Below are 12,833 nucleotides of genomic sequence, written 5' to 3'. Positions count from 1 at the left end.
AACCAGGTAGGGCAATAACAGAGAATAAACGAGTTCTTGCTGCTCAGTCATTTTCCATTAGTAATTCCTGGCTGTCTCCAAAAGTGCAGGCAGAATAATCAATTTTAAAAAAATTAAAAAAGTGGGGGAGGGGAGACTCTAGTGGAGAACACACTTAATAAAAAAAGGGATCCTTTTTTGGTGTGTGATTGCTTTAACCTGGTTAAAAAAATTAACAGAGCTGTGAAGAATTAAATGTCCCCCCCCCCCCACATCTAACTTGGTTTCACAAAGCCTGAGTATTACATCAACAGTTTGTGAACTGAGGGTGTGTTGAAGTCGACCCAAATGCCTTTGTTCTTTGTTCGTGGTCACCATAGCTACCATTTCAACTTGCTAACATACTGTTGCTTGCCACCCCAATCTCTGAGCGGTTGGTGTGAGAATCATGAGGTTCTGGGCACTTACCCAGGGTTTGTGTTTCCTTTTGGAATGAGGCACAGCAGAGACTGTGGTGTCTTTATGCTATATGGTTTATTTACACATACAGTGGTACCTCCGGTTGCGGACGGGATCCGTTTTAGAGCTCCAGTCAGATCCCGAGGTTTTTGCAACCAGAGGTGCCTGTTCTACGCATTCGTGCGGTGCGGTAGAGTGCTTCTGCACATATGTGCAGCGTGGTAGAGCGCTTCTGCGCATGCGTGTGGGGTGAAACCCGGAAAAATACTTCCGGGTTTGCCGCGTGCGTATCCCGAAGGATACGTAACCAGAGGTGCTCGTAAGTAGACGTACCACTGTATATACAACCTGAGCCTACAACAGAGTGGTTCACAACATTAAAACACCAAGGGGGGGGGGTCTTGTTTCTCCCAAAGCCGCAGCCTAGGATTCAAACAGAAATCAAACAGTCCTCCCCAACATTGCTCCGACTCTCTCTCTCCGACTTGCTTCTAAGGTCACATCGCTGCAACTCAACTCTGAACTCTGCTTCCTCCTTCTAACTATCTCTGAGTTGAGGGCTCTTCCCTTTGTTTCCCTTAATGGCCCACTGCCCAGGCTGTCACCTCAACACAGGAAAATAGCCTGGCTTATATTTTAATGCTTGTTCGTTCCAGGATCTCGGATACTTCCCCTCACCTCCCAACTCATAACAATACATAGCAGCATCGTATTCTTAAAACTCCTTCTTTCCACAGATGCTGCCAAGATTTTTCCTTTGTTCAGATTTCATGTACCAGTATTTGCACCAGATTTTGCCGCTTTCAAATGGCTGCTTGATTAGGCTACTGAAACTTGTAAACGCCTGGGAGCAATTGCCCTCAAATTGCCCTTCTGGCATGATTTGTATTTACGGCTCTATTTAGAGGGCACCTTCATATTGATTGTTATGGTAGTAATAAATAACAGCAACACTTGTTGTTGTTGTTGTTGTTATTTGTACCCCACCCATCTGGCTGGGTTTCCCCAGCCACTCTGGGCGGCTTCCACAGAAACCAAAAATACACTAAAATATCACACATTAAAAACTTCCCTGAACAGGGCTGCCTTAAGATGTCTTCTGAATGTCAGGTAGTTGTTTATCGCTTTGACATCTGATGGGAGGGTGTTCCACAGGGCGGGCGCCACTACCGAGAAGGCCCTCTGCCTGGTTCCCTGTAGCTTTGCTTCTCGCAATGAGGGAACCGCCAGAAGGCCCTCGGTGCTGGACCTCAGTGTCCGGGCAGAACGATGGGGGTGGAGACCTTCAGGTATACTGGGCTGAGGCCATTTAGGGCTTTAAAGGTCAACACAAGGACTTTGAATTGTGCTTGGAAATGTACTGGGAGCCAATGTAGGTCTTTCAAGACCGGTGTTATGTGGTCTCGGCGGCCGCCCCCAGTCACCAGTCTACATGTATCATTATGACTCCTGCAGCCTTCTCCAACGTTGTGCCATCCAGCTGTTTTGAACTACAACTCCCATAAGCTCCAGTCGGCAGAGAGCATTAGCCGGCAGGCAGGAAATACGTTTGATCTTATCTTTGTGCAACAGGTAACTAAGCCATCACCAACATAGTGCCTTCCCTTGACCATTGGCCATTCTGGCTGTGACTGATGGGAGTTGAGTCTAATAACATCTGGATGACAACAGGTTAGACATTACTGGATTAGATCTTCCTTTTCCCCCTTTAAGTGAACGAGGTATGGTGCAGCTAAGGACAAAAAGATGATCTGAAGGGAAGAAATGGGACCGTGGGAATGCTTGGAAGAGAATGGAGATTAGATCTTTGCATGCCAAGATAAGCTTAAATTGCATGCGGTGAAGGCAGCCAGCACAGAGAACAAAATAGCCAAGATAAAGAGTGTGAAAAATTAGGGTGAGACCAAATGGAGTTCAAAATGGATCCAGGATGAGGTCACCTCCAGACAGGTGTGGGATGAAGTTCTCTGCCCCTTTCTTCTGAAAGCTCATCCCTAGCTAGTTGTTTCTATGGCAGCACACCTGTACTTGGCCAACTCTTTTGTCATGCAAAGAGATGCTTGGCTAGTGCCATTAACTGAATAAAAAGGGTTGTTTGGAGTCTTTTTTCTTTCTTTTATAGAACCCCACCCCTTACAGATATAAAACAATGGGCTTGGATGAGACTTAAAGACGGCTTCGCAACCAATGCTGTAGCAGTATGTTTTTCCTGGATTATTTACTTTATTCCCCCGACCCTTGAAAATTCCCATGGGTGCCTATGCATACACAGTTAGCCTTCTGTTGGGGGACCCAGCTTGCCTCTCTACTTCCACCCATTGCTCAGGCTGTGGGTGCTTATATAACAAAAACAGTACTACTGACATTCAAGAGGGGGATTTCAATATGCTTGGGGGAACTCCATGTGGGATGATCAGCCTCATACAACCAAAATGCTTAAGTCTATGGCATAAAGGGGTTAATGCCATAGAGTAAGCTGTCCTGCCAGGCTTAACTAAGTCACTCTCCCGCAGTTTGGGAGGAAGGTAATCAAGGACTCTGTTCACTTTCAGTCTGCCTGAGAAGCATAGCATGTGATGAGGTTCTGAGCTGGTTGCTGCAGCTCAGGCAGCATGGCTCTTACAAGCCATTCTTGTATTCCTAGAACAATAATTTAGGAACTTTCACCACTGTAACGAAGCCATGTTGTACTGCCCATGTTTTCTGCTAAATGGAAAAGCACATGAATCTGACCTTTGGAGAGTTTGTAAGTAAACCATTTTTATCTTGCTGAACATGTGGACTTTCTCTATGCTAAGGGAAGTTTTGGAATTTAGGAGGGCATATTTTAAAGTTCTAACAGCCTATAATTCCATACTTTACTTGGCTTCATGTTTTGCGATTTTAAATCTCTGCTGGGGTTCTCTCACAAAAAAATACTTGCCCCAAATTTAGATCTTGGCATCCAGGGAATTCTCCTTTTATACCTCCCCTCCCAACACTCCAAACTTTGCAGAAGTAACACTTTTTTAAAGAAAAGAAAAGAAAAGAAAAGAAAAGAAAAGAAAAGAAAAGAAAAGAAAAAACAAACAAACAAACCAGCAATGCAGGGACAGGATGGATGGCCCAATGAAAACTGATCAGTTTCTTATAGGTGCTGAGAGTTTGGCACTGTGGTCTAAACCACTGAGCCTTTTGCTGATCAGAAGTTTGGCGGTTCAAATCTCCCCACGATGGAGTGAGCTCCTGTTGCTCTGTCCCAGCTCGAGTCCTGCCAACTTAGCAGTTTGAAAGCACACCAGTGCAAGTAGATAAATAGGTACCGCTGTGGCGGGAAATTAAATGGCGTTTCCATGCGCTCTGGTTTCCGTCATGGTGTTCCATTGCGCCAGAAGCGGTTTAGTCATGCTGGCCACATGGCCCGGAAAGCTGTCTGTGGACGAACGCTGGCTCCCTCAGCCTGAAAGCAAGATGAGCGCTGTAACCCCATAGTCGCCTTTGACTGGACTTAACTGTCCAGGGGTCCTTTACCTTTACCTTTTACCTAGGGGACCTCTATTCCCCTCACAAAGCTACAATTCTCAGAGTCTCCTGGTCTCCTGCCCCACAACGTGATAACTGCACACTGAATGTCCAGACAGGGCTCTGGATTCAACTTGTACAAATGGCTATTTCTGAATATTATGAACATTCTGAAACAGAGCTTTAATTTCTCCAAAAACATGATCCTAAGATATGGGAAAGAAATCTCATGTTATAAAAGTTGTGGAGGCTGAGAACTATATTTAGCCATTTCTCTCCCTGGTGTAAGAAAAACAAGCTGCTGGTGAGAATTTGGCCACAATTTCATTCTTTTCAATGTTGCTGCTTTCTCTTATCACCCTCTTTTTGGGGTTGCTGATACTTCCTGCTCTTCCATGCTTCTGAAGAAAGTCAGATTTTCTAGTGATGTGACGAAAGACTGGAGGGGTACAGGAAAAGGCAGGATGATGGTGATGATAATAAGATGGCATCATTACTGGGATGCTCTGTAAAACGTGAATTAAATACAATCATACCATGGAAGTCGAACGCCTTGCGACTTGAATGTTTTGGCTCCCAAATACCGCATAACCGGAAGTGATTGTTCCGGTTTGCGAACATTCTTTGGAACCCGAACATCTGACGCGGGTTCTGATTGGCTGCAAGAACTTCCTGCAGCCAATCGGAAGCCGTGCCTTGGTTTCCAAACGTTTTGGAAATTGAATGGACTTCCGGAACGGATTCTGTTTGACTTCCAAGGTACGATTGTATGGCAGTTCTACACTAAATGTGCAATGTGGGAACACTTTTGGAGACATAAGTAATTTAGCAGGTAGGTTTGAAGATAATGCATTTAGAGCACATCAAAGCCACATTTAAAACGCGCGACTGCCCCATTAGAATCCTGGGAACTGTAGTTCCCCATACAGTTCTTAGCAGCCTTAACAAACTACAGCTCCCAGGGCTCTTGGGGGGAAGTAACACACTTTAAATTTAGGTGCTTTAAATATATGGTGTGGATCTGCTCTCTAAAGTGATGAGGAAAGCTTGACTTTCTAACTTCCTGCTGCTGTTAAAAGACCTACAAACGGCATTATCAAAAATTAAAAATCTAGTGGCAATCCTACCTTAGAAGCTGCTTTTTAGTGAACTGTTCCTAACTTAAATTGCATGTGCACTCTCGGATCTTTCTTTCGCCTTCCACATTTTTGTTGGTTAGGAGCAATTTCAAACGAATTTGCAACGCTTACCAAGGGGACAGATTGCCACCTTCTGTGGAAAAGCTTGTGGGAGAAGGGAAATGCCAAAGGCCTCCCCCTCTCTCTTAGGAGGCGCCAGTTCCCAGCCTGCAAAGGGCTGGAACGCTGAAAGCCTTTGCTGTGTACAAGCCGGAAGGAACTTTGTACAGAGTGGAATGCCAGACTTTCTCTGCTCTCCATCATGGTGCATTTGTGGTCGCCTTTTAAAATTCAGAAGAGGGAAATGTAGAGAAACTCCTTAACCCACTGAAGCTCCTGCCCCAACCCTCCTTCCACTCCTTGACCTATGATCAAAGTGAAACCCCGAAAAGGAGATTAGATTGCAATCATCACAGACCTATAAACACATGATGAAGGCAATGTTTCACACTGCAATGCTTTAAAGGGAAAGGGAAAGATTCACGCAACGCAAATCTGTATTATTATCTTAAACTGAGATGGGCAACCCGCGTAAGGCCTGATAAAGACAAGCAGCTCAAGTTTATCTTTAAAAGGAAACCTTTTCGGAGTCTTTTAAAACAAAGCAAGAACCTTAGGCACTAGCCCAAATCAGAGCTCTTTACAATAAACTTACAAGAAACAACTTTGATTTGGGCTAGTTAATATCAGGTTCTGCAATTGACCTGAATTTGGTCTTCAGCCTTGGAGTTTTTAGTATGTTTTATTGTGCTTGAACATCGTTGTAAACTGCCCTCAGAACTTGATTGAAGGCAGGGATTATAGTACTAGAAACAGAATTGTAGAGTTGCCTATGATAGCAGTGTTTCACACCAAATGTATCTGACCTGCAGCTAAGACTCCACAAACTGAAAACAGAGTAGTTATTTGTACCTTTGTTACCCATGAAAATATTTCAATCAAAATATTTTTTTTTAAATTACTGTATACAAATAAACAACCCTTATCTGTATATAGAAAAGACAATAATCATGATAGCATATTCTCTCGGAAATTTAAATTCCAACCATTTACAAAGAGAATCCAACATTTCGACAAATATATCTGGTTGAGATACTTTCTCTGCCTGTCCAGTTAGGAGCACCACTGTTTAAGGTGGTTATTGATAAGCTGGAATGTGTGCAGAGGCGGGCGACCAAGATGATCGAGGGTCTGGAAACCAAGCCTTACGAGGAATGGTTGAGGGAGTTGGGTATATCTAGCCTGGTAAAGAGGAGGCTTGGAGCTGTCTTCAAATATCCCAAGGGCTGTTGCACGGAAGATGGAGCAAGCTTGTTTTCCCTTGCTCCAGAAAGTAGAACCCAAAGCAATGGATTTGAATGATAAGAAAGGATGTGCCGACTATACAGTAGGAAGAACTTTCTGACTGTAAAAGCTGGTCAACAGTGGGAAAGACTACCTTAGATGGTGGCAGAGCCGTATTAAACCCTGTGGAGGCTCCTGGCAGTTGAAATCTCAAGCCGGGGGGGGGGGGGGCTCACAAATTATCTCCTAATATCCAGAGGACGAGATGGTTGGATAGTGTTCGCAAAGCTACCAGCATGAGTTTGACCAAACTGCGGGAGGCAGTGGAAGACAGGAGTGCCTGGCGTGCTCTGGTCCATGGGGTCACGAAGAGTTGGACATGACTAAATGACTAAACAACAAACACGTTTTTTATTTTACCAACCAACAAGATCAAATTAATATTATTTTGTTTTTTTTTAAATAAATATTTATTAAGATTTTAAATACAAATGCAAAAATAATAAACAATGTAACATGTATCATAACATAGTTTCATAGCTTCTTTGGACTCCCTCACGTCTCCCGTTCCCACTTACATCATTATAGATTTTTACCAGCAATTTATCATCTTGTTTGCGTTCTTATGTCCCGCTCATTTAAATATAATCTAATAATTCTCCAAAAAAATTATATTTTCCTCAATCTCACTTGTCATCCTAATTCCATCTAATTTAGTGGTGCTCAATTATTTATGATCTGGCATCCTTCTTAACATTCAACCAAATTACAGTATTTTTGTAAATAAATCTTGAATTTCTTCCAGTCTTCTTCAACCTTCTCCTCTCCCAGGTCTCGGATTCTGCCGGTCATCTCAGCCAGTTCCATATAGTCTATCAGTTGCATCTGCCATTCTTCCAGTGTGGGTAGATCTTGAGTTTTCCAATGCTTGGCGATGAGTATCCTTGCTGCTGTTGTTGCATACAGGAAAAGAGTTCTGTCCTTCTTTATCACCCTCTGGTCGACAATACCTAGGAGGAAGGCCTCTGGTTTCTTAGGGAAGGTATACTTAAATACCTTTTTCAACTCATTATATATCATTTCCCAGAAAGCCTTCACTCTAGGGCACGTCCACCAGAGGTGAAAGAATGTTCCTTCATTTCCTTTACATTTCCAGCATTTGTTGTCAGACAAATGGTATATTTTAGCAAGTTTAACTGGGGTCATGTACCATCTATATATCATTTTCATTATATTTTCCTTCAAAGCATTACATGCAGTGAAGTTCAACCCAGTGGTCCACAACCTTTCCCAGTCCTCAAACATGATATTATACCCAATATCCTGTGCCCACTTTATCATAACCGATTTAACCATTTCATCTTGTGTATTCCATTTTAACAGCAAGTTATACATTCTTGAAAGTACCTTAGTCTTAGGTTCTAACAGTTCTGTTTCCAATTTCGATTTCTCCACCTGGAACCCTAACTTTTTATCATTTTTAAAAACTTCTTTAATCTGAGCGTAGTGTAACCAGTCTCGCACTTTATCCTTCATTTTCTCCAAACTCTGCAATTTCCAATTGTCTCCATCTTTTTCTAGTATTTCCCAATATTTTGGCCATTTGGCCTCCATATTGGGTCTTTTCCGGGCCTTAGCTTCCAGAGGTGAAAGCCACCTTGGAGTTTTGTTTTCCAATAAGTCTTTATATTTTGTCCAGACATTAAACACTGCTTTTCTGACAATATGGTTCTTAAAGGCCTTATTGATCTTAACCTTGTCATACCATAAGTATGCATGCCAACCAAAAGCATTGTTAAAGCCTTCCAGATCCAGTACATCAGTGTCTTCGAGAAGTAGCCAATCTTTTAGCCAGCAGAAAGCTGCGGCCTCATAGTACAACTTTAGGTCTGGCAGGGCAAAGCCCCCTCTTTCTTTCGCATCAGTTAATATCTTAAATTTAATTCTGGGCTTTTTGCCCTGCCAGACAAATTTAGAGATGTCTCTCTGCCACTTAATTAATTAATATTAATATTATTTTGATCTGTTGTTGCCGGGCCCCTAAAAGGCATGGGGCCCTATAGGCCAGTACCTGCTCTGCCTATGTGGTAATTCGGCACTGGAAGGCGGTGGACTGTTCTTCAGTGAAAGTTTTTTAAACATACGAGTGTGGATGGGATTTTTTAGCTGCAATTCCTGAGAACTAGATGACACTCAAGGTCCCTTCCAACTCTGCAATTCTTTGATTCTTCCTTGTGTGCAAACGGAATGCCCAAATAGGGCTATGGTGAGTCACCATAACAAGATGCATCGCCGAGTGGCCATTTGCATCTGGGTCTCCCAACCCCTAGATCAGTTTTCCATCCATGAAGCTTCCTTCCGACACCACACATGTGCTCAGGTATACAAGGTCACCAAAGTGTTGGTGCTAACCTTTAAAACCCTAAACGACCTTGGTCCTGTATACCTGAATGAGCATCTCCACCCCCATCATTCAACCCAGACACGGAGATCCAGCACCGAGGGCCTTCTGGCGGTTCCCTCCCTGTGAGAAGTGAGGTTACAGGGAACCAGGCAGAGGGCCTTCTCGGTAGTGGCGCCTGCCCCATGGAATGCCCTCCCATCAGATGTCAAAGAAATAAACAACTACCTGACTTTTAGAAGATATCTGAAGGCAGCGCTGTTTAGGAAAGTTTTTAATGTTTGATGTTTTATCACATGATGATGATGATGATGATGTTGGGAGCCACCCAGAGTGGCTGTGGAGGCCCAGCCAGATGGGCAGGGTAAAAATAATAAAGTATATTATTATTATTATTATTATTATTATTATTATTATTATTATTATATTTTATTAATGGGAGAGAGTAATAAAACGTCCTGAAAGACGCATGACGAAGTAGATTGATAGTTACTTTTCTCATATATATATATATATATAGTTCTATACCCTTTTTCATAAAAAATATGAAAGCAGCTTACAAAAGCTATGCACAAAATCAATGCAATTAAAAACATATTATTATTATTATTTTTAAATCAGAGGACAGCTAACTCTTATGAGAACTAATTCGGTACATCATGAGACTCTTAATCTCAGGGTTGTGGCTTCAAGCCCCATGTTGGGCAGAAGATTCCTGCATTGCAGGGGGTTGGACTAGATGACCCTTGTGGTCCCTTCCAGCTCTACAATTCTGTGTATTCTTGATTGCCTGCATAAACCTGGGGGAATAGAAAAAGTATTCAGCAGGCACTTGAAAGCTGAGATAGAAGGGCCCCGACTCAATCTCTACTGGCAGCGTATTCCAGAAGACTGGACCGATGACACTAAAGTCTCCCTTTTCTTGTCGCTGTCCGAATGAGCCTTGGCAGCCCAGGGAGTGATGAACAGCACTCCTGCGGATGATCCTGCAAACTATGGCTTGCAATCCTGATAACAGGCATTTATTATTTTTTTAAACACTTATATACCACTTTGTATTTTAAAAAATGACACTGCAGTGTACAGAGACAATGACCTGGTTCATACATCGTGCTTTGCCAAAGCATTGCAAATATACAAGTATGAGGCATCCCAGAGAGGGGAGGGTGACTGCTGCAATCCCTCTCCCTAATCTTCCTGCTGCTATGAGCTAAGCCATGGTTTGGTTTTACATGTTGACCAAACCCGGACTTATGGTTTGTCTCCTCCAGACAAACCACAAGCTATACACCCAAGGACAAACCTTGGTTACAGCTCACAATCTGTAAGGAGCAAGAGAAGCTTCGAACCCGGGTTCAGACAACTAGCTAAGCCAAATCATGGCTTGGTAGTACTGCGGCAGGACTGTGGCAAACGTAAAGCAGCAGCTGTGAGCTCTCCAGGAATCCTCACACTTGCGTGTTTGCATTAAACCATAGTTTAGCTTAGCGTTAGGTGTAAAGGTAAAGGGACTCCTGACCAGTAGGTCCAGACTCTGGGGTTGCAGCGCTCAACTCACTTTATTGGCCGAGGGAGCCAGCGTACAGCTTCTGGGTCATGTGGCCAGCATGACTAAGCCGCTTCTGGCGAACCAGAGCAGTGCACGGAAACGGTGTTTACCTTCCTGCCGGAGTGGTACCTATTTATCTACTTGCACTTTGACATGCTTTTGAACTGCTGGGTTGGCAGGAGCAGGGACCGAGCAACGGGAGCTCACCCCATCGCGGGGATTCGAACCACTGACCCACAGCGCCACCTGCGTCCCAGCGTTAGGTGCAAATGCTAAGCTAAAGGTGCAGTTCAATAAAAACCATTATAATGCACAATTCAATAAAAACTCTAATGTGCAATTCGGTAAAAACCATACCAGAAAAAAACCCAAACCAAAAAACACCAAAATTCACAATCACATCCACTGTAGGTGCTGCTCTGTGCTTCCTATCCAATATTAATGGCCTGGAAATGCCTGGGCAGATAGATGAGTGTTAAACACATCCTGACAGCATAACACAGTTGGCAAGTCAGCTACATTGCACTCAAAGTGGGCCTTACTTCTGAGTCAACATGAAGTAGGGTGCTTCAGTGGCTTAATTTATTTTCTTATTTGTTAAGATTTCTGTTCTGCCTTATTGCCAGTTGCCCTGAAACCAGCATACAGTAAGTAGCTTAAAACAAAAAAGACGGCTACCATAAAAATCATCAGAGCATTAGACAGAACACTAAAACCGGCTGGCTAAGAACGAATCAGAACAGCAGAAGGCAATTAAATGTGTCTCGACCCTTATTAAAAGTTATTATTTATTTTATTTATTTACTACATTTATATGCCACCATTACCTTTCAGGGATGGGACGCGGGTAGCGCTGTGGGTTAAACCACAGAGCCTAGGACTTGCTGATCAGACGGTCGGAGGTTCGAATCCCCGTGACGGGGTGAGCTCCCGTTGCTCGGTCCCAGCTCCTGCCCACCTAGCAGTTCGAAAGCCCGTCAAAGTGCAAGTAGATAAATAGGTACCGCTCTGGTGGAAAGGTAAATGGAGTTTCCGTGCGCTGCTCTAGTTCGCCAGAAGCGGCTTGGTCATGCTGGCCACATGACCCGGAAGCTGTACGCCGGCTCCCTCGGCCAATAAAGCGAGATGAGCGCCGCGGCCCCAGAGTTGGTCACGACTGGACCTAATGGTCAGGGGTCCCTTTACCTTTCAGGGATCTCAAGGTGGCGCCCATGGTTCTCCTCCTCCCCATTTCATTCTCACAACAACCCTGTGAGGTAGGTGACTGGCCCAAGGTCAACCCAGTGAGCCTCATATCTGAGTAGAGCATTTGAACCCTGGTCTCCCAGGTCCTAGTCCAACACAACAACAATTATGCCACACATTGGAGGCACAGACAGCAGGGCAGAGTTGGTGCTGTAGCTAAGAAGGGCCCTGGTGTACCTGTGTAGCAGAGAAGCATAAAACTGTACCACAGTTTTATGAGGACCACAAGGATCGGCCAGTTCCAGTCCAACCCCCTGCAATGTAGGAATCTTTCTCCCAGTGTGGGGCTCGAACCCACAACCTTGAGATTAAGAGCCTCACGCTGAGCTATCCCTCAGAGAGTTTTGCAACAGGAAAGGCTCTGTCTCCAGGAGGGATGGGAAGCTTTCTTCAACACATCCCCTTCCTGGCAGCTTTCCAAGAGCCACATGATAGAGGTGGGCGGGGCCAGAGGCAAAAGTGGGCGGAGCAACAAATGCAAATATTACCATTTCCCAGCAGGCACTGGGACACACTCACATCTGTCAGAGATGCTTCCACTGAGTTTCCTGCATTGCAGCGGGTTGGACTAGATGACCCTTGGTGTCCCTCTCAACTCTTACATTTCTGTGATTCTATACCCTTCTCTATCCTCCATCCGGATATGCAAGATTTCAAGGACAGAAACATTTGGAGCGCAAAGCAGAGCCAGAAAGGCGGAAAAAGGCTGGGTAAAGTTCCTGGAAGGCTGCATTTGGCCCTCTCCCAGAGGTTCCCCAACCTGGTGCCCTCTGGATATTATGAACAACAGATCCTATCAGTGCCCTCTAGCTACAGTAATGCAGGTTGTAGCTCAAAGCATCTAGGGAGCACCAGGTTGGGGAAGGCTGTGGAGGCAGATTCCAGCTGGCAGGCAGGTTCATATTTGCCGGACAAGTGAGGCTTGGAGTTCTTCTATTTCATATCACGATTTTTCATATATATACTGTATTTTTAAAAGCAGCCACCCCCTTGGTTTTGCACTATAAAATTTCACCTGCCTTTTAGGTTTTGCTCTTTGCTGGGGGGGCGGGGGGGCTCACAGCCTGGGTATCAACGATATTTTGTGTGCTGTTTATTTTCCTTCCCAAAGGCCTTTGAGGAGCCAAACAAAGGCCATCACATACAGAAACTTCAGCCCTTCAAGGCTGCCTCTCTCTCTTTTTTCCTCCTTCCCCCGTGTGGAAAAAATTGTCAGATGTTGACAAATTCTTTCCCT

The sequence above is a fragment of the Podarcis erhardii genome (assembly GCF_964252035.2).
Source record: "Podarcis erhardii genome assembly, chromosome: 1".
NCBI lineage: Eukaryota > Metazoa > Chordata > Lepidosauria > Squamata > Lacertidae > Podarcis > Podarcis erhardii.
Note: the sequence above shows the minus strand (reverse complement) of the source record.